General features: G+C 43.2%; 1 protein-coding gene across 7 annotated transcripts in view; it reads right to left on the bottom strand.

Moving 5' to 3' along the window:
• Positions 1–17,513, bottom strand: part of LOC120904801 (transient receptor potential-gamma protein) — a 75,985-nt gene extending 58,472 nt beyond the window's left edge. For 5 of the 7 annotated variants that reach the window (XM_040315157.1, XM_040315155.1, XM_040315164.1 and 2 more), the window contains exon 1: positions 17,313–17,513. The gene's annotated coding sequence lies outside the window, so the exon portion shown is untranslated. Of the gene's footprint in view, positions 1–14,819; positions 15,707–17,312 lie in introns of those variants that run through there. The other 2 variants (XM_040315161.1, XM_040315160.1) reach the window with 2 other exon arrangements.
• Positions 17,514–21,364: the final 3,851 nt, after the last annotated feature.

Genomic DNA, 21,364 nt, shown 5'->3' with positions numbered 1-21,364 from the left:
AGAGGGAGAGGAAGATGTACTTGAACGGATTTCGAATTTGGCGCACTTACACGCCAACGCCACGTGCGCCAAGATAGAACCTCTCGTCCGGGCTTCTATCCAGTACGGCCTACAAACGCCACCAGATGGGAAACGGTGACAAATGCAAAGAAGAAGAAGAAGAAGAAGCAAAGAAACATATTATTGACGATTATTGAGATGAGTGATCATTTATCTTCCCTCCAGCACCAGCTCCTTTCCCGCGCCGTTGGGTTTGATTTGCGTGAAAGTGAAAGTGCACGGTAACGAAGAGTGAGGAAATAAATCCCATCCACAGAGCGAAGGAAAAATGAAGCCACAGGCCCGGCTAATGCCAACGATTTCGCACAAGGCACAAGAGTTATTTGCTCTGCTTGGGGCAGACGAGCTGAATAGGGCGAAGACAGCTTCCAGTGCAAGGGGGTTCGAAACCCCTCCCTGGCAGCTCGAAACCTAAATCGATCCCATCACAAACAGACGGTGGCTGCCGGTGGCTGGGCCGCTTCTGTCGACGAGCTCAGCAAAACTAGATTACCCTGTTCCATTAGGAGTTTGGTTTGGCCATTGGTCGGGCAAGAGGAAGCAAACGCCGTCCACAGGACTGTACGGTTCGGTTGAAGCAACGAGCCGGTGCCGAACACACACGTGCCTGGAATTGGTGGTTGGGCCGAGATTGATGAAAACACGATCGAAATCGAATGAAATTTACCGTCCCACGTAGACGGTGGAATGATTGCCTAGAGCGGATGGCCTGCAGTGCTGAGAGTGAATGGCAAGATGCAGTCATTACATGCAAACGTTGCGAAATTAGATTTTTTTCGTAACAAGATTAAATACTTCAAGTTGGAGGCTTAGCTACTTTTGCAATGTGGTTAGAGTAGAATTCTAAAAAATCTCTCAATTTTGATAGCTAAATGTCTTATTTCATTTCATTTCATTTCATTTATTTCATACAATATCCGCCATCAAGGCTAAATATAATAGACTTAAAACTAATTTAATACTAACAAATAAACAAAATAATTCATGAAAAACTAAGCCTAACTAAACCTAGTCTTGACCTAGCAAAAAAGAAAGAAAAAAAACAAGAGTAGAGCGTAGAGACTATCATAAACTTAACAAAAACAAAAAAAAGAGAGTAATAGAAAACTAAGGAGAATAATTAAAGGGAATTAGAAGAAAAAATACGGTTACGGAAAGAGTTAAGAGAGGAGTCGAAATCAAAGAGATAGTAAAAGTGGTTAAACAACCTGAAACAGGACAGAAGAGGGTCATTGAAAGTATAAAGAGTATGACGTGTTTCAATTGACAGAGGATCACGTGGACGAAGAGAACGAGAGGGAACATACAGCGAGATGGACGAGAGTAAATCAGGAGCATCAGTAGCAGAAAGTAATAAGCCACCAATAAAACAAGCCTGGAACACTTGGCGGCGGAAGCTTAAGGAGTGAAGATTGAATAACTGCAATCGCGTTTCATAGGGAGGTAGTGAGGCAGCACCGAACAAACGACGAAAGGCAATCCTGGTAAAGAGGCGCTGAATGCTTTCAATTCTCGAACAGCCATCAATAGTGGGAGGATTCCAGATGATACTTGCATATTCAAGAATAGGCCTTACCAAAGCACAATAAAGGATTCTTAGGATGCTTTGATCTCTAAAAATAGAGGTAAAACGTAAGATAAACCCAAGGGTTCGATTTGCTTTTAGTAGCACCTCATCAAGCTGCAGTTTAAAGTTAAGACGACAGTCAAGTATAATACCAAGGTCACGGATGGACATAACACGAGAGAGGGAAGCGCTAGAGAGAGTATAGTTAAATAAAATAGGAGAAAGAGAGTGAGAGAAAGAAATAACAGAACATTTTTCGGGACACAGGCGAAGTAAATTGGATGAACACCAATGAGCAAATGCATTGAGGTAATGCTGAAGTCTCAGACAATCAGAAGAAGAAGACACAGGTAAAAAGATTTTGATATCATCCGCATAAAGGAGATGACCATCAGGAGGTAAAACATTACAAACATCATTGATGAACAAAGAAAACAGAAGTGGACTTAGCACACAACCCTGAGGGACACCTGACGTACAAAAAAACTCCTCAGATAAGTACGACCCGGTTTTAACCCTGCATGATCGATTACTTAAATATGAGGACAGCCAGCTAATAATGCCATCACCAAAACCAAGTTTAGACAATTTAGCTAATAATAAAGAGTGAGGCAAACTATCAAAAGCAGCATGAAAGTCGGTGTATATTGCATCAAGTTGGGTACCGGCCTCAAAAGATCTAAAAATATTGGAAATAAAAGACATGAGATTAGTTGAAGTAGACCTACCAGGCATAAACCCATGCTGTTTAGGGCTAATAGCTGAACTACAACTATGAAGTATGGTTGGAAGGATACATAGCTCAAAAGTTTTGGCTGTGGCGCAAGTTTGGGTTATCCCACGATAATTAGAAACATATCATTTTGTTGTGTGGATTGCATACCTTTCGCGTACTACGTCATCATAGAATGCTTCAAATTTTGCACAGTTTTTGTGAAACCAATTTTCTAAGTAATTTGCACCATTTTTAGAGAAAATTACAAGAAGGTTGAGTAAATGATAGTCTAACTATCGTTTCACCATTCTTTATAACGAGTCATTAAATCCCATATGCTCATAACGCCTAAATTGCTGCAATTTGCACAACCTATTTCAACATGAACCCTTGTACCTTAATGATATTTTCCCAATTAAATTGACATTTGCTCGTCACGAAACAGACACCAAATACATAACACACACAAATTCCCATACACCCCTCTCCCCTCCCCTCGAGCACTGATTTGTTTTCAGTGGGCAAATATACATCACGATCGAAAAAACGAACCCGCTCCCCCAGAACCGATTCCAATCGCTACGACCACAAACACACACACACACACACACACACACACACACACACACACACACACACACACACACACACACACTTTGTTTTAATTAATTCTGTAATTTACCGCTCTAATGAGCTTCGCACATGCTAATGAGACAGGTGAAGCGTTCCGATCATCTTCTCAGCTTGACAGAAACACGTGATCAAACAGTGCTGCACGGGCGGCATACAAGCTGCTGCCAGCATTCCCACAATGTTCAATTCCATTCCAAAACACCAATCTTGGGCTGGAGAGGTTTGTGTAAATACCACCTCGGTCGCGTTCTTCAAGAGTTGTTTACTCCTACCTGCTACCTGCCAAAATGATATATCAATCACATTTTCCTATTTCGTGCGGGAACATTACGCAGCGAGAGCGCTCCCAGCTCGGGTTGAAGCACGATGAACCGGAAACTCACGCTCAGCACGGTTAAAGAGGACCGTTGCGTATCCGTTTCTTTCTTTTTTTGGTTGGGTTCGATTCAAGCAGCTTGTAAGCTTCAGCGATGAGCTTTAGTTAAGGCTCACCCGACCTTGAAATTTCGGTTGAACCCGAGGCCTTGCTAAGTCCACCGGAAGCGGAAATGAAGAATATTTTCACCCGAAATAACACACACACACACAAACATACATACATAAACGATGCTAGGATGATGTCATAGGCAAGAGATCGACGCGCTTCTGTTTTGCAATTCTACTGAATCCAATATTGCGAAAGCGTAAGGTTTGTGACCGAGCTTAAAGAAGGTCCTCTGTCTCGAGGGTAAGAGGTTTAGGTTCGGCATGTTTATTCGTACGTCTCAAGAGATGCTGAAGCGGCAGTAGACGAGGGATGGGGCGCAACGGTGTTGAGATAATCAGAAGGAAGCGAAGGAATCATTTCGTCTGCTTCGCTCATATCCCCGGAGGGATTTTGGCGAAACAAGACAAGCTTCTGCACAATACTGACAAGGCTAAATGTGAAAAAGTCGAATTGAATAGCTTCCGCACGAATATTTTGGACAACTTCTCTTAAAGCGAAGCAATAAACAGTAAAGCTGAAATGTAATATTTTAATAAAAACCATTCATTAGTCCGCTTTTGATTGATTTGTCCATGTTAATACATCTCACGACACAAAAGCTCACTTCTCAAGTATACATCAAACGATTTAAAAAAAAAACTTCAATTCTGTTTAATTTACTTGCTCATTCAGCGCATCAAAAGAAGCACCACACAAAAAGTGGGAAACCTTTTTCTGCGGTCAAATCAAAATTGTTCTGCTGCACAACGCCAGCAACTCAAACGTCAATTGCCAATTATTGGCAGCTTTCTGGCTGCCAAGCTTGCCCATTAAATTTGCCCTACCTGCCTGCTGCACTCCATCGTTCACTGTGGTCCCTTTTTTGTGGTTTATAACCTCCCTCAGCTCACTTCATTATTTGCATCATTAAAGTCAAATGAAGGAGATTTTTGCTTCGATGAAGGTATTTTTTTTAACGTTCACCAACACAAGACCAACTTCCATCATCGTCACACCTGCGGTTGCATTCGCACGGGGAGTAAATATTCATTAAGCGAAGAGCCCTGGGAAGAAGCGCAAAAGACAGCGTCCCGTTTGATGGCGTTTGTTTTAACCTACAGCAGGACCTTTTGCTGTAGCGTCATGTAAAAATTAGCCAACGAAAAATGACGTCAACGGCGAAGCGAAAGCGAGAAGGCAAGGAGTTTCCATTCTAATAACATTTGCATACCACACCCACCCTTTCGCCCCTCTTCTGCCTTGGGGGGAGCTGAATAAACTCGAAATGTCCTTCAAAGGAAGCGCGAGGCAAACGTCCATCTCACATGACAGCTTCCGGGTGGAATGGTTGGATTACAGCCCCCCCGGTAAGGTTGCTGTCCCCATACGCTTTCCGCTTGTCTTCGTTTGCAGCCATGGGAATAGGTACGCAGAACCTCGCCTCTCGCAGCGAACTCGGCGTAGCGTACCCATGCGCGTATGTAAAATAAATATTAATACGAATTGAGTTACGGCGCCGCCCGGTTCTTGGGAACGAAAGGCACACAAAAGGTGACCCGAGCACAGAGGCAGAAAACTTGTGTCCCGAACCATAAGCATGTTGATTCAAAAGCGAGCCCGAGTTATGGGAATGTTTCCATTCAAACCCACCTTCATGCTTCAAATACACATCCACACACACACACACACACACACACGTTCCATCACACAGTCAATTGTCATCGAAATTCGCTCCCCATTTTTTCCCGGCAGCGCGAAAGCAAAGAAATACGAACACAAAATCCACAAAAGAAAAGCATGTATCCGGTTGGTTGCATACCGTGTACAAATGTGTGTGTGTGCTTTACCCTTCCCTTGATTCATTCCGTTTTCCGGCTCAATGGAAATCGGTTAAAATAAAATTCACTGTCGCGTAACGCGAACGTGTGTAGAGCGACTGCTGCGCAGCGACGAGGCCCTGTAACGACAGCTCAAACGAGCCGCGATTGAAACGATCGCGTTCTGGGCGGGGGAAAAGGAGCCTTGTGGAAGAGCATTATGAGACGGTGAAAAAGAAGGGTAAAGGGGAAAATGTATCAATCGCAAATAAAGCAAGCAAACGTTCTCCGCCCCTTGAAGGAGTCGTCCCATTGCTAGGGAAACCATCTCGAAGGCAGGGTTTCTGCTCCGCAACCCAAAAAAAGGAGAAGAAACAAAAGTGAAAAGCCATTTTCGGTGCATCAACTCAACACAATCGGCCTCAGCACAATTTTTCGATCGAAAAAATTCGATCGATCCGGCTGTCATTTTGGTGTCATTTGACACTCATTTCGCCGCCAAGGTGTTCATTTTACTGGTCTTTTTGAAAACTGGTATACCATGACACTCACGAGCAAAATGAACTATGCTACAAAAATTCGATCGTTCTGCTTTGTATGGCAAAAAATCCGCAACTCATTGAGCTGCGGAAATTTTCGAATATCAGAAAAATGCCATAAATCAAGGTTAATGGTTTTGAAAAACGTTATGTAAAAGCAAGTTGGTAATTGTTTTGGTTCTTTTTCAATATTTTGGGTGATAAAAATTATTTGTTAAATATTTAAAAAAATGGTTAGCCTACACTAAATACTGAACTCGATGGGAATCGACTTCATGTAGGAGTATGAAAGAAATAGTTATACTGTCAGTTTTACGTGAGCGCCTATCGAATTTTTTCGATCGAAAAATGGTGCTGAGGCCGAATGTGTTCAATTTTCCACAGTAATCATGTTTTTTTTTTTGTTTTTGGAAACAGAAAAACCAACAAACCTCCTTAAAATGAATTGTTTTCTAATTTCAAAAAAAAACTACGAACCGTCTGCAGCCGTTGAGCATATTGAAAAAGTGCCGCTCAACGTACAGCACACAGCTGCCGGCACACAGGGTAGTGGCAAATAAAACAGGAAAAGGGTAGTCGTAATCAAATGAAATCCGGGACCCCCGAAAACAATCTACCGCCGAAAGCACACCTTTACCTTTCAGACACACTTCTTTTGTGTCATTTTCTGACTTTCCGGCATTCTTTCATCCCACGACCTTCGGGAAGGTGAACAGTGGAACTGTTCGTCGTCTCCGCTCCGGGGGATGGAACGGAACGGAAAAGCGTAATGTGTATGCAGAACCGGTTTATGTAATGCACCTGTGCAAAGAACACTCCATATCTCGGAGTAGGGTTCTGTGTTTGACAAACTTTTTTCATTTAAAAAATTGTCCGGTGCTCCAGTGTTTCGTGCGAAAACCAATTTACGTAACGTGAGTACACGTGAGGCAGGCGCTACGTAACATATCTAAAATAATGATCATGGAATAAGTTGGATATTTAAAAAAAAGTAATCGAAGGATCATACTCCATTTTAGTTAAGTTATTTTAAAATTTGTAAACATATATATATTTTTTTAATATTGATTTTTGACCAAACATTTGACCCAGTTTCATTCACTATTCTTACTAAATGAAAAACACTTTGTTTGATTGCAAGTGCAAAATTAATTATTCCCCTCTGTGTGGTTGGTGTGGTTACTTTTTTAAAAGCTTTCCTCAAACACACAAAAACGTAACCACAAAACCAACACACAAATCACAAAAGTAATCGCAAAGTGAATCATAATTTAAAAGAAAATATGCTCCAAAACCATGCATCCGACGTGCTTTGCTCTCTTTTTGTGTTACAAAACTAACACCAAAAAAATCACACCAACACCACAAAAAAGGGCACCATTTAAACCAAGCAACCCCATCTCCACTACTTTACATTTCACCAAAAAAACAAGCTCCCATTTGCAAACACGCTTTTGGCTAAAAGCAATCTTTTTTTTCTCACGCCGGGTTTTTTTTTTTTGTTCTGTTCCCAGTGCCCCCAACAGTGCAAAGATTAACTGCAGCGTAACGGACCTACACATTCTCCTGCCCCGTTTGCTGCATGGGTATGAGAATGGGCACACACAAAAAACGGGGCTTGACATAGAACAAAAAAAAAACCCTCGACTCCCTTCGTACTTTAAAACATCTTAACTCAACTTACTGCACTCAGTTGAAGTGCTCATCCGTGCGCTGGCACACTTTTTAATCCTGTTTCTAAAGAAAAATTGCCACAATGCAGGGAAGAGAGAGAGAGAAAGAGAGCACACACTGTACGGGGTTACACGAAAAAAAGAGAACTAGATTACAAATTTTTGCCATAAATTTTGCATGACCATCGCAAATAGCCACCATCAGTGGTGATGGTGCTGTGAATGGCCGAGCACGTGAAGCACTTTCGGACCTAATTTCACCAGGCAAGAGGCTGCAAACTTCTGCTGTCCGGTTGGCAGAAGCCTCTTCCTATCCTTTAGCAGTGCGTGTATGTATGTGTAACACCCGAAAAACGGGCAAAAACATTGCTGGAATTCAACAACACTGCCAACACTGTTGTGTTTTTACTTCGAATTTTTATTTGAAAGAGATCCTCAACCGTGACAGTTTAACTTCGAGCGATCGTATCAAACACATATAGAAGCACACATGTATACATCCCCATATGTGCTTGCAAGTCAGCAGTTTTAAAGTTTTGTTTCCCTTGCAGCCGGCCCACCGTACCTTGGCTGCCGGCCAAAGCATGCCCCGTTACACGGCGGAGGCCTACTTTCGGGTCCACGGTTCGGTGCGCCCGACCTTTCGCGCTGAACTTGGCTCCAGTTTTGCTGCAGCGTGCAGAGTGATGGGCCGTGTGCCCTGCCTAGCAGCAGGGCCCGTGTGCGCGCCCCATACTGCTGCCTATTGCTGTCGTCATCGTTGCTGACGTCAGGGAGTGTGTGTGTGTGTGTACTCTACTCGCTCCGCATCGGGTGGACCAGACCAGGGACACATGCGGATGGAAGAGGTTGGAAATGAAAGTTCAAGTGCACTCATCTCAGCATGCGACGCGCAGTATAAGCCATGGTGTGTGTGTGTCAGTCTGTGTGTGTGTTCATGAAGTGGATGGAGCCCCACTAGATTGGGTTAGAAATCGATATCTTCTTTGTCTCTGTATCTTTCACTTTTCCATTCCATTCCACTGGGCTGGAGAGATGGCGATAGGGTGATGGGACTTTTTTTCTTCTTCTTCAGCATGGTTTTTATGTGTGTGTGGTAGCCCTCGCACAATACCACAGCACATTCATTACACGTTTTATTAAATACACGCCACGTGCCGCACATTCCACGTAACCCCCGGCTAGCCATTTTGGACTAACGCGGGACGTTTGTAATGCGCAACCATGGTATGAATTTAAATTAATTTACATCTAAATGGACGCGACAGCCGTTCGCGCGTTCGTTCAGTGGGTGGGTGTGGGAGTGCATTTAAATACTATTTTATTTAATTTACTGTAAATTGATTGCATGATTTGCATTGTTTTAGATAAAAAAAACTTAATTATTGAAGTGCTTGAACAAAAAACAATAATTCGAGCGGAATGGACTTCATCTAATTTATGATTTAAAAAAACACGTTCCTAGAAACAAAACTTAGAAACCATATTCATTTGTTCATCAGCAGACATTCTTCTACGAAAAGTTCCTCTACTTTTGCCTTCCCAGAAATGTTGTTCAGCAAACCGTTAAACCTCACATTCAGTCGAAACACTTTGCCACAATTAAATCCTTACATTTGCCAATGTCGTTTTTCTTCCCCGGAAATCAAAAGCCCCCGAATTTTGTTTGATCTGTTTTACGTGCCATCATAAAAGCCGAACTGAATCGTTTAGCGTCTCCTCCTCGTCCTTCCTTAACAATTTTATAGCCTGTTTTCTTCCCAAAAAAATCTGTGGAAAAAAAACAGGAAAAACTACAATCCTGCCCTACCCAACCAGCGAGCTTGCTTTATACCTTTTACGTGATAGTATCTGTATGCCTGTTTGCTAAATTTATCATCCTTCCACTCTCCACTCTCTTGAGGAATATTGTATCCCCCCTACCTCTCTCCCCCTCTCCGCCGACCATTTCCATTCGAGGGTGGTTTGTGGAGCAAATAAACTTCGCGCGAACAGCACAAACAAACGATCAATAAAATTGTTGTCACAAACATTTTTCATCTTCGATCCTATACTGCTCAGCCCGTTTCGAACCCCCCCCCCCACCCTTCATTCTCAATGCAACAGCAGCAGCAATGTCCCTCGGGGAAGGCAGACCCCGGGGCATGTTGACACTTTCCAGTGAACATTAATTTTCGCAAACAATTCTAACTGGAGCAACAGCAGAAACAAAAAAAATCCCCTTTTTCCCCGAAAGTAAGGGTTGCCGCGTGTAAATAGGACGACCCTTTTTCGTTATGTGAGCGCAAGCGAGCCATTTTCCGTAGTTTTACGACCCAGTAAAGCAGTTTGTAATTGTCATAAAAAAATACCGGGGGTTTCAAAAACCACTTCACACACTGATAAAGATAAATTGTGTTTGCTTAATGTAGAAATTAAATTGTTCAAAATGGTACACTCTTTTTTTAATGATTTATTTATGATACACTAAAATAGCGCTGTATTCCTTTTTTTCCCATTCTGGGTGTGCCCTTTCCTCTCACTTAACACTCTCATGCCTGTTTTGTGCATCCTCCATCACTGGCAGAGCTCGATATCATCTTTACGATCGTATTAAAATGACCCACTTTCCCGATACCGATCGAACGCCAACGGTCAACAGTCGGCTGCTGCACCGCTACTACTGCTCGCAGTCATGATATTTTATGTTAAAAATGAACTCTCGCGCCGTAATCTATTTCCACCCTCCCTGTGCACAGCCCGTTAGCGCACCACCACCAATTACCCGCTTTTACAATGTGGCAAAATAATGGCAAACTTATGAGTAGTGGGAGGGGGAACAGGGGAACGAAACCAACACATACCAATTCGCACGGCGTTATAGCACGCTCGTACGGTGCGGCACGTTGTTATGATTACCATTACCCGAACTTGTGTCATTAGCGAGCCGGAGTAAACAGCAATCAACTACGATTGACCTGCTTTCCTGGTGTAACATTGGAACGAACCAGCGGAGAGAGTAACGAAATAACCTGCCAAGTTCCCCCTTTTTCGCTATCAACCCCCTCTTTCAGGAAGGGTTAAGGGAACACAACCACACACATGCACGTATCCTACCCTAAGCTGGGAAAGCTTTCATAATCTCTCGGTCCGGAAAAAAGCATACGGTAGTAGCGTTACAATGGGAATACACAAAAAAAGGGATGGCTCATGCTTTCTGATAGCATTATCTACGGATTTTCGATTTCGGGGGGGGGGGTGCAAACTTGCGCAACAAAAGCGGACGGTTTGGTGCGTGTTAACGCATGTCCGTTTAGTAAAGGTCTCGTGGTTTCCAATTTTCCTGCAAATCTTCCACTCTACCTCTCTCGCTCTGCCTTCTCCGTTACCTGTTGTAACATAAATTAAAATGCTCCTCCTGTTGCTGCCCTTTTCTTCTCTATCTTCAGAGCTCACTCCTTCATCCCAATTTTAGTAGTGGAAGTGATTTTAATAAAATGAGATTATCACTTGCCGGTTCAGTTGATTCGAATCGGATAAAGTAATTTGAACAAATTGCAAAATGTGGCACCCAAAAGGGACATGGGGTGAGTTAATCACCCTGCTAATGGGCCGGACCCCGGGTGGTACCGGTGGATCGAGCAGTATAAATATGTTTTCCCCACTTACAAATTTACATCAAAAGGAAAGGTGCTGCTGGATTAACGAAAAAGGGAAAGGGACGCTTTAATAGCGTCTTCTCACAAAACGGCTCACTAAATCACCACCAATTTTGCCACCGGAACCACGTGCGGCTCCCGAAGACACCAAGAGCGTTCAAACATTTTCGTGAAAGACGCGAAATGGTTAAGTGAAATCGCCCATTAATTAGCAAACCCATCATATCATATCCCAGTGCCACCCACTCGCTTCCCGCTTGACAAGCCCGTGTGGCCTTGTTAATGAATGTGCACCAGAAAACCAGATGCTCTCGCACCGGCAGGTCCAGGCTGTGATGTTTTAATTTCGCGCGTTCTGATAAACCCACGTGCCCTCCTGCCTGGGTGGGGGCGAAATGATTTATCTTGTCCCGCGGTCTATTCGTGTGATTCACTTGTGTGTTTTTCTTCGCCTTTTCTTCATTTCACGGGACAGGCTGGAAGAAGCTGCCCACTTGAATGTAGGACTCTCGGGCAGGGGATGTCAATTGAAATAATGAAACAATAATGGTACAATTCAATATAATTAATTATTAAGAAAAGAGGAAGACAATGCAATAATCAATAAATACTAATAAGATAAGTAAATACAACTTAAGAATTTCAGAAACGAATAATATTTAACTAAAAACAAGAAAACTAACAGAAAACTAACAATTGGCAGTATAAAACTGATACATGAATACCCAATTGACATTTTCGAGTTCGAAATTTTCGAGCTGTTTTCCTTAAACTGGCACCTTAAACTTCCCTTAGACTACACCAAATTAAAGGACTTTTAGAACAAGCCGTTTAAAGTCGACTGTGATGTGGCTTTTTCGTTGCTTTCTTCTTTCTACTTTAGGAAATAACGTTTCCAATCCTTATCACCGGAGGTATAATTAGACGTATAATTAGCTAAAACGAATTAGACGCCATCATCATCCAATAGAAGAAGGTCATACACACGCAGAAAAATGAAAATTTTACGCGTTTATCATGATTTATCAAGCACAAATCTACAATTTTTTATATTTCAAGAACCATTCGAGCAGAATATGGTTTAAAATTTAGAAAGAATGTCAGTTAACTACAATTGTAGTTCCCAAGTGACATTTGTTCTAAATTTTTAAGCATGATCTGCTCGAATGTTGCTCGAGATACCAAAATATGTGGATTTGTGTGTTTTATCACGTGTAGAAAGTGTCAAAAATTTGTTTGTGCGTGCGAATGACCTTCTTCTATTGGATGAAGATGGTGTCCAATTCGTTTTAGATTAATTTGAATTAATATCTGAGGAAAAATGTACTTTTTGTACGGCGTTATTTGGTGAAAATTCAAAAACCGAAAATTCTGTTTTTTGTATAAAATGACTATACGACCAGTGTTAAGAATTGGAAACGTTATTTCCCAAAGGATAGAGAAGAAAGCATCGAAAAATACACAAATATACAGTCGATTTTAAAGGGCTTGTTCTAAAAGTCTCTTAAACTGGTGCAGTTTAAGGGAAGTTTAAGGTGCTAGTTTAAGGGAAATAGCTCGAAAGCCCGATTTTAGAACTCGAAAATGTCAATTGGGTAGTTCCACCGACCAATGGTGACCTCAGGCGACTTTAACTAATACAGACACTCTTTTCAATGAGTTCTGATGAACATTTGATTATTGATTCTAAAAAATACTAAAAAGGCTTAATGATAACAAATTTGGTTTATTATTTTATTACAATTACAACGTTGCTAAAATAATTCCTTTCATCTATCAAATCTATTTGATTTTAAGGCTACTTTCCATTTTTAATTAATTTCATTTTAAAAATCTACAATCTACTTGAACACCACTGCATCCAGAGTCACAGATTCAAATCATAACTTAATCTTACGCTCGCAAGGCTTTCCCACGACCGTCACCGTTCACTGGTGGACAACAGTCTGCCTCGGACGGTGTACGTCAAATTTGGTGGCGTTTTATTAATCTACTTCCCCTTTTGAGAAGGAATTCATTTTCGTAGTAACAGATGTAGCAGCAGCAGCAGCAGCAGCTACAGCAGGAGCAGAAAATGATCCACAACGTCGAGGCCACACCGGATGCTAAGGGAAAGTTTATTATTTTCATACTTTCTAATGAAACCATGAAACCCCCCTGGGCAGTGCTTTAAGCAGCCACACCCAAATTCAAGGAGTGTTTTGGTGCTTTTGGGCAGTGTGACTCTTGGTAGAAAATTAATTACATCCCCCCTTTCAAACGAACGCCAAACGCACTCTCTGGAAAAAACCCACATCGAGCCAATTTATCGTCAATTAATTAAGCGAATGATTTATTTCACGTTCTCGATCGTATGCCGCTGACCTTCCGCGTTTCTGCAAATGGAATATAATGGGCAATGAAGTGGAAAAAAACACACCAAGGGTGGGGAAAACGGCCACTCTCACACACATCCGTTTGATCCTGTTGCTTCACTAGCGGGAAGTGCCATTTTGACTCACTGTACAAACTTTTCTTTCTGCTACTAAAAATCCATCACAACGTAGAACGGTAGTAGCACACACACACACACACACACACACAGCAAGATCGCTCAATTTTAAAGTGGACCAAGGTATGCCACTTTTCCGAACTGCGTTGTGCTTGAGTTTAAAAACGGGGGAATGTTTGGGGTAGGAAGTGGGCAGCAAAGGGTAGACACAATTTCACTTGCCGCGAAATGGCAAAACACTTGAAACAAATCCATTCCCGCAGCAGTGGGATCGGCGCAGAGTGGCGCGGGCCACGGATGGATGCCGTCGCGCATTTGTGCAAACAAAACGCTCGGTACGCTCCAGTTGTTTGTGTGCGCCGGCGGTTGCTGAGCGTGGAAATATGCGTTAGAATGATGTGGAGAGTACGAAAGAGAGAGAGAGAGAAAGGGTGGATGTGTGTGGGAGTAAGATAGGAATGGAACCTCACTCCCATGAACCGCATTCTTCCGTTCCCCTTCCTTTCGTCCCGAGGGCCGAAGGTGAACGGAGATTATTCGTGCCACCTTCTGTCTCACTAATCCGTCTGTACAAACAGGGCAACACGGCCAACAAATGGCTGCTGGTCGGTGCGCAGGAATGTGCACACCCCTTCCGAAAGGGGAAAGGTAAACCACCATTACGAGGAAGCTAATATTTTATCAGTAATTATCATCGAAACAGGCGCGCAAACAGCGACGGGAAGCACCGTGCGGGATGGGACCGTTTTTCTCGGCTCGGCAGCCGGTACATCCGCCACCAATTGCTCACACCAGCACCACACACACACACGCCGAGAGCGGCAGATGTGCTCATAAAATACGTCGAGCGGCCGAGCAGAGAGCTCTGGCAATAAACGGGCACCAGCACGATCCATCCCACCACCAGCAGTTGCAATTTGTTGGGGGTCAGACCTCCCTATCAGTCGACGTATCGACGAACTGGTGCGTTTATTATCGCGCTAGATTATAGCAGCGAAGCAAATCCCAGTTGTGCCGGGAACGAGAAGGGAAAAAAGGGAAGGGTGGAAAGCAGAACAGTCCCCCCGTGTGTGGAGAGATATTAATCACGCGAGTTCCTCCCAGAGCGCGCGTATGGACAATAACAGGAAGGCGGAAAGAAACATGAAGCGAACAGGGAAAAATAAAACAACGACCCACCCACTGTGCAACACACTACACACACACACACGCATAAATACCTTCTTTTTTCCTGTGTGTCTTCGCTTTCCTTATTGACGCCCATTATCGGCTCCGTATCGGAAAGGGAAAAGCAGCACCACCATCGGGGTCGGGTGAGAGAGAGATGCTGTTAATTGGTTGGCGGTACCGTGCGTCGTGCGTCCCAGTTTGACGCGAACCGCTGTTGACCTTCGGGGCAAACGGTGCCCCTTGGCCTGCTGCAAATCTTGCGACCACGTGTCCTCGGTTTTGATCTCCGTTTATTTTCTCTTCCTCGCGCTTCAGACGCATTTCTTTCGACCTTTCGACACGCACCACACAACGGGCTACCAGGTGATGGTGGTATCCGCTTCCGGTTCGGAGGGAAAACGTTTCCGCCGCACGAACACACAACACGCACTACGGAACGTACCAAACAAGACCGAAGCACACAGATACCATTCACACTATAGGCTTTGGGGTACGTTGCGTTGTTCGAATCTCGCTCGCGCGTGAGGTTCAATTGTCGCGCGGAAAATCTTTCAATCGGCCTACTCTGTTACAGTTTGTTTGCCCTACCGAACAGTACTCGGGCTGGGGTTGCGTGTGTATGTGTGCGTGTTTATGTTTTGGTTGTTTTTTTTTCTTCTTTTTAGCGTGTTTGTTTTCCTTCTTCTCTGGTTGTGTTTTGCTCCCATTTATCCTCGTGACAATTAATGCCAACCACTTGTTTCACACCTGCTTAATGCGATAAGCATCATATTTGCTTATTTATTCATTACTTTCTACTTTGTTGTTACTCCGAAATTGCCTCTCCAAAGGGCCGAAACAATTTAGTGAGGTGAGAAAATGAGTTGCGATTAGCGTTGGATGCGATTCTCGTGGAAGTTTTTCTAGTTGAAATCCAGTTTTTTCGACTATTCCAATTCGATTATTCAAAATCCAGAGCAACATGTTCTTTTTTAGATTATTTTTAATGCTTTGAGAAAATATACTCAATTTAGATGATACAACAGAAGTTATTATTTCGATTGTTTAGTAATCATTTCCGAATTTTTTTTTTTAATATTAAATTTCTTTTTTAGTCCCTCACTTTTCTTCCAAATTATTTTCTAATATCACGTTGAACCTTTTTTCACGATGAACGTAGTTAAATGCATCGTATATGTACAATATTTGCAAGATTTATCAATGCCCCTAATTCCACGAACAGTTTCTTTCACATAGCTGAGTAATCTGTTTTGAGTGATTATTTTCCTCTTTTTTACATACACGCTATACGCAATCCTTCGCAGCCTTTGCTCTGCTAGAATACGTAATCCATCATTACGCTTATAGTAAGTACGCAGAAAACGGTCTCGCATGTGCTATTAAAAGATGAAGAAGATCCAACACACGCACACACACGCACACATACGAACGATGCCTTCATGCTGCTTGACGGAAGGCTGACTTTCCACCTTTACCCATCCAATCGAAATAGCTCAATCAACCTCTTGTCGACCCCGAAGATGTTTACCCTTAGACCTCAATCAAATGTCACGGAATATATTGGCCCGTTGGCGAATTGATTCCGGAATGAATATCGCATCCCACACACAGCTGCACGCACGTACACGCCCAGTTGTGAAGTGGTACACCTTGGCACAATTACGCTGGTTTTGGGGGAGTACGGGGAATAGAAGATCAACACACTTCATTCCTGGAAACACCCACTGTGAACGGTTTTGAGAAGGTTGGTCTTCCTGTTCGCTGCTGTTGTCACCGATAGCTATCATTCTTTACTCGCTACGAACTTGAACCATTTTCTTTACCTCTTTTTTTGCTTTTATTCTACTTGATTCTTGTGAAACAATCCAGCAAACTAAATGGCCCAACATTCTGCACTCACCTAACCTCATTTATTGCTGGCCACATTTCTCTATCTTCTTACGTTCGTTGTCAATGTTTTGGTCAATGTTTGGTTGAAGTTTGCGTCAATTTCGACTTTTTAAGAACCATTCTCAAACTGTTTTAACGCACCGAAACGACACAACGAGTAACACAAACAAACCGTTGTAAAAACTAATCAACACACAACAAGCACATGTACGTTCGCTTACTGCCAACCCTACTGCCACCGCCCCAATGGTACACGGACAAACAGGTCATAATGTGTGCAGAAGGGAAATACGCTACGCTGGAAAAACATCTCTTAATTTACGTCGACATCTTACGAACCACAAGTCAAACACGGGTCGGTTGCGATACAATAGATAAGCTTCTTAACTTTTTTTTTCTTACAACACAACCTCACCGTTGGAATTGATTATTCACTGTACCACCCAGATTGACGAACGGGGTTTTAGATGTAACGAAACGGAATGAGAATGAGAGGAACTCCCCTTCACATCACATCATTTTTGAAAAAAGCTGCACTTTGGCTGTTCCTGGACAAATACACTTCTCCCGCACTTACTTCACCTTATTTTTTTCTTTGTCACTTTTGCTTCATTTTTGTAAATAAAAATGAACAATTATTGCACTCCTTTTACCTCGATTGCTTCTCCAAATACACATGCACACGCACAGCTCCCAGTTCACACGGGTATGGTTCAAACGGGCACCTGCTTTAAACCCCTGCTCCCCACACGTCCAAATGTGGGTCTACACACACACACGCCAAGGCGGGGTGTACTAGCGCCCAGCACGTTTTTCACGTCCAGCTTCGTACGCGATTGCTCCGAGACTGAAGTTTTCCCGAGCGGCGTACAGCCGACTGGGCGGTCCGGCTCGGTTTAGCTTTGTAAGGGAACAGCCGATCGTAGCAGGCGTGTTGTTGTAGTGGTGGCCTGTAAGCAGTGGTAGTGTGTGATGGAATCGATACACGGCACTGTAACAGCTCTAGAAGGTGTGGGTATGGGGGTCAAATTATTCACAATAATATACCAAACACACAAAAACGGTGATAATGAATATAAAAATCATATCCAAAATATATTATTTTTTGAATTAAATCTCTTCAGCACCAATCGTTTGGAATTCAACGCTACCAAACACGCACACACACACCATCAAACCATCGGGCACAGCACCAACACCATCACGTCCACAGTCAACGTCAAAACCGGCGGGAAAACTCGTTCACCAGCCAGTGCACGTGGTCCAGAGCCGAAGCAACCGAGCCGAACCTATCCGATCCGAACACGGCCCGAACCATATTCACCACGAATCGTACAAGCCGTCGCTTATCACACCAACAGACACCATTGACTACCAACCGTACCGTACCCAACGTACCAAAACGCTCGATGGAGACGCCTGGTCGTGCAGTCTTCGTGGCGCATGGCGAAAAAAAGGGAACAACAAGCCCCAGCAAGAGGACAGTGTGCAGGGTATGGGAAAACAAATCAGTTAGCACAGAAAAAATGGGGAAAAAACATAACACAAACCCCTTTTGCAACACAAATGACTTCGTAAATGCATCCGTACGATTCCGATACAGCAACGCAGTTACGCTCGTACACGCACGCACACGGCGCAAAGAAAGAGCACGCTTCATTGTGTATGCCGTGTATAGCCGTCAGATGACCGTGATTTTTCTGCGTGCTGGTTTGCAAGAATAAGAAACAGAAAAGTAAAAAAAATACACCACTCACATGGTCAACAATCGTGTGTGTGTGTTTGTGCATTTGTTCGACATTGAAGTGCATGAAGTTTACTGATTTATTTACGCTGCACCCGCAAACGGATCTTTTTCTGGACTGGAAGTTGAAAAAATGGGGAAGAAAAAAAGAAGAAACAAAAAACACAGCTAGCAAAAACATTCACACACGATGGTCTGCTTTTTGTAACGATCCAGAATATGATTTACCAGCCGGATCCCGGCATTAGCGGCGCAGACCGCAGCTAAACAGGACGGCCGCATTTGCTTTAGAATGTGTTTCCGCTCCTTCTTTTTCTAACATTTCACTGCCCTTTCCCTCCTCCAAAAAATGGGGGGGGGCTAGTGGAGCGACGGAGCCAATCAATGGTGCAATTGTTGCCCCGTGCCAGGATCAACAGTTACACGCCGCTGTCGATGGCGTCCGGTTGTCGTAAGCGAAAATCGAATCCATCGGCTTCGGCTCATCAATAATTTCTCCGCCGCTTAATACCAAGATCCTGGCGATGTAACAATGTGCTGCCCGGGCCGGTTGGATCGGTTTGCTATTTGCGTGGCCGGTAGTTAAAAAACCACGGCCACCACCCGGTACGGTACCACGGGTACCAGATTTTAAATTGCTTTCGATGCAGATTGCAACGGACCTTCCCACCCTCCCCTTTTCAAACTGCTCTCCCACCGAGCGCAATCGGAGTGTTGGAAAAGTTCTATTTTTAAGAGCAGTGAAGAGTGAATCAATCAATACCGGCCGGAGACGGAGGGCACACACACAAACACACACTGGGCATCGTTGGCAAGTTGAACTAAATGTATTACATGCCCCCAGTGAGAGAGAGTTTGAGGAAGGTTCGGGGGGGGGGAGGGAGTGAAGGAGACACCAAATCAATGGCCGAACGATTAGCGAATCGATTTAGCGAAGCCATTTCCATTTTCCACTCCATCGGTCACATCCGCCGCGGTGCGTGTGCTACGCAAACGCTGCTGCGCTGGACTGAATCATAATTTTAGCCCCGTGATTGATATCCATTTCTGTGTGTATGTGCGTGTGTTGAAGAAGCTGTAGAATACATTTTATCCACCGACCAGCCAGCGACCAGTTTAATGGTTTGCATTGTGGGAGGAAAAATCACTTAACCGAAACTGGTGTTCCATCGCGCTGCTCTTTGTTGTGGAGCGTGTCTGGCGAGGTGGTTAATAGTTTTTCGCTTTCCTCTGTGGCGAGAAATTGATCGTCTTTTTCGTTCACCTACTTAGACGCGATTAAAAACACTATCGACCCGTTTTTTTTTCAACATTATTATAATCTCACAACCAGCATCATCTCTCTCACTCTCTGTTGCTCCCTCTCACTCTCTATAAGGATGAACATAACGACAAAGCCCACAGTGCCCATGTATCGCTCGAAGGCTGCATAAATATTTATGCTAAATTATGTTTGATTTATTGCTAGCAGAGATTCTAGCAGCGCTTCACAGAATCATTTACTATTCAGTTTGTAACAAAGAAGTGTGCTGATCGCTTTTTCGAAGGGTAGGGACATTTTATTTCCATTTCACAAGAAAATACTTACTTAAGCACTTTCCTCACTCACTCGCTGGTTGATGATGTTCTGCAAAAGTCATACTACAATTTATCATAAACTCTGCAAAATGCCAATTCTCAATAAGAAGAACGTATAATTTGAATCTTGTAAGTCTTGTTTAGAATAACCTGCTTTAATGTTTTTTTTTTAATATTTTATTTTAGCTATTTTGCATTGTCAACTTCTCAGATCTTTGCAGTTTACCTCAACAATTTACGAACAAAAATATAAGAAATATTTTATAACAGAATAAGTAGCTAAGTATATTAATTATTTTTAATAGAATGGCAATACTTGCAAAATATTTTAAATGATTAATCATATTTGAAAATATCATGAAAGGCTTTAACGGTCTAATAAGAATGCTATTACATCCAACATTATAGCGCCATCTAGTCATCTATAACATTATAGCGAAGTAACATCTGGTATATGAATATTCTCAACATATGCCAGTTTATTTAATATGTATGCATAGTCCCTTTCATTCAGAAGATGATCTTAAATGATAATTATACACGACACCCCAAAACAGCACTTATCTTTAACACTGTCTCACGCCTATCCCACGCATACCATACATGAACAATCTGACCAAACACAGATTAAAACCAAACCCATTACCATCAGTTTGGCCTACAATAAGCAAAACTTTTATCAACGTCCCCAGCCGTTCGCAACCGATTTTTCCTTCCACGAACGCGCAACGATGATTAATTGTTGTTTTGGTGTTTTGCGCTGCAAAACTTTTTCCCCCCACGCCCGGTTCAACCATGCTGTGAGGCTGCGCCCGGCTCGATGCCCTGTGCACGATGTGCTGACAGACCGCGAAATAGCTTGCCTGCAGCCAGCGGTGCGATAATTATCCTTTCGCCTATTGTTGCCTATTCTCGTGTGTCCTACTTCCTTCCCCATTGGTTCGTTGCCAAAAGATCAGTTTCTCTGTTTCACTGCTGTCATTGGGCCGATTTTTCCTCCACTCACCAGTGGTGGACGATGTGAGCACATTTGCGATTAATGTGTGCGTAACGAGTTGGATTGATTTGATTAATTCAATACGCTAAACGTGACATAATGGTTTCCGGTGAAGGTTTGACATGGGACCCCATCGAACTGGACCCCAAACCCTCTCCTCTTGCCCCATGAGGTTCTTCTCGAGGCTGAGCTGAAGGAACTATTTGATTGATGATCCCGCACCCGAATGGGTAAGATGAATTGCAAGATTTAAATGGGCTAGAGACCTGGTCCTGGTACTGGACCGATACTCGACACTCTTCCCCTTGAAGCACTAGAACACAGGAAATTGATTGATTTGGAAAAGCGCTTTAAAACCTCGTTCGGTGCCCTGGACATCGCTTCAG

This window comes from Anopheles arabiensis, chromosome 3 (assembly GCF_016920715.1).
Source record: "Anopheles arabiensis isolate DONGOLA chromosome 3, AaraD3, whole genome shotgun sequence".
NCBI lineage: Eukaryota > Metazoa > Arthropoda > Insecta > Diptera > Culicidae > Anopheles > Anopheles arabiensis.
This window is presented reverse-complemented; position numbering and strand designations above follow the sequence as displayed.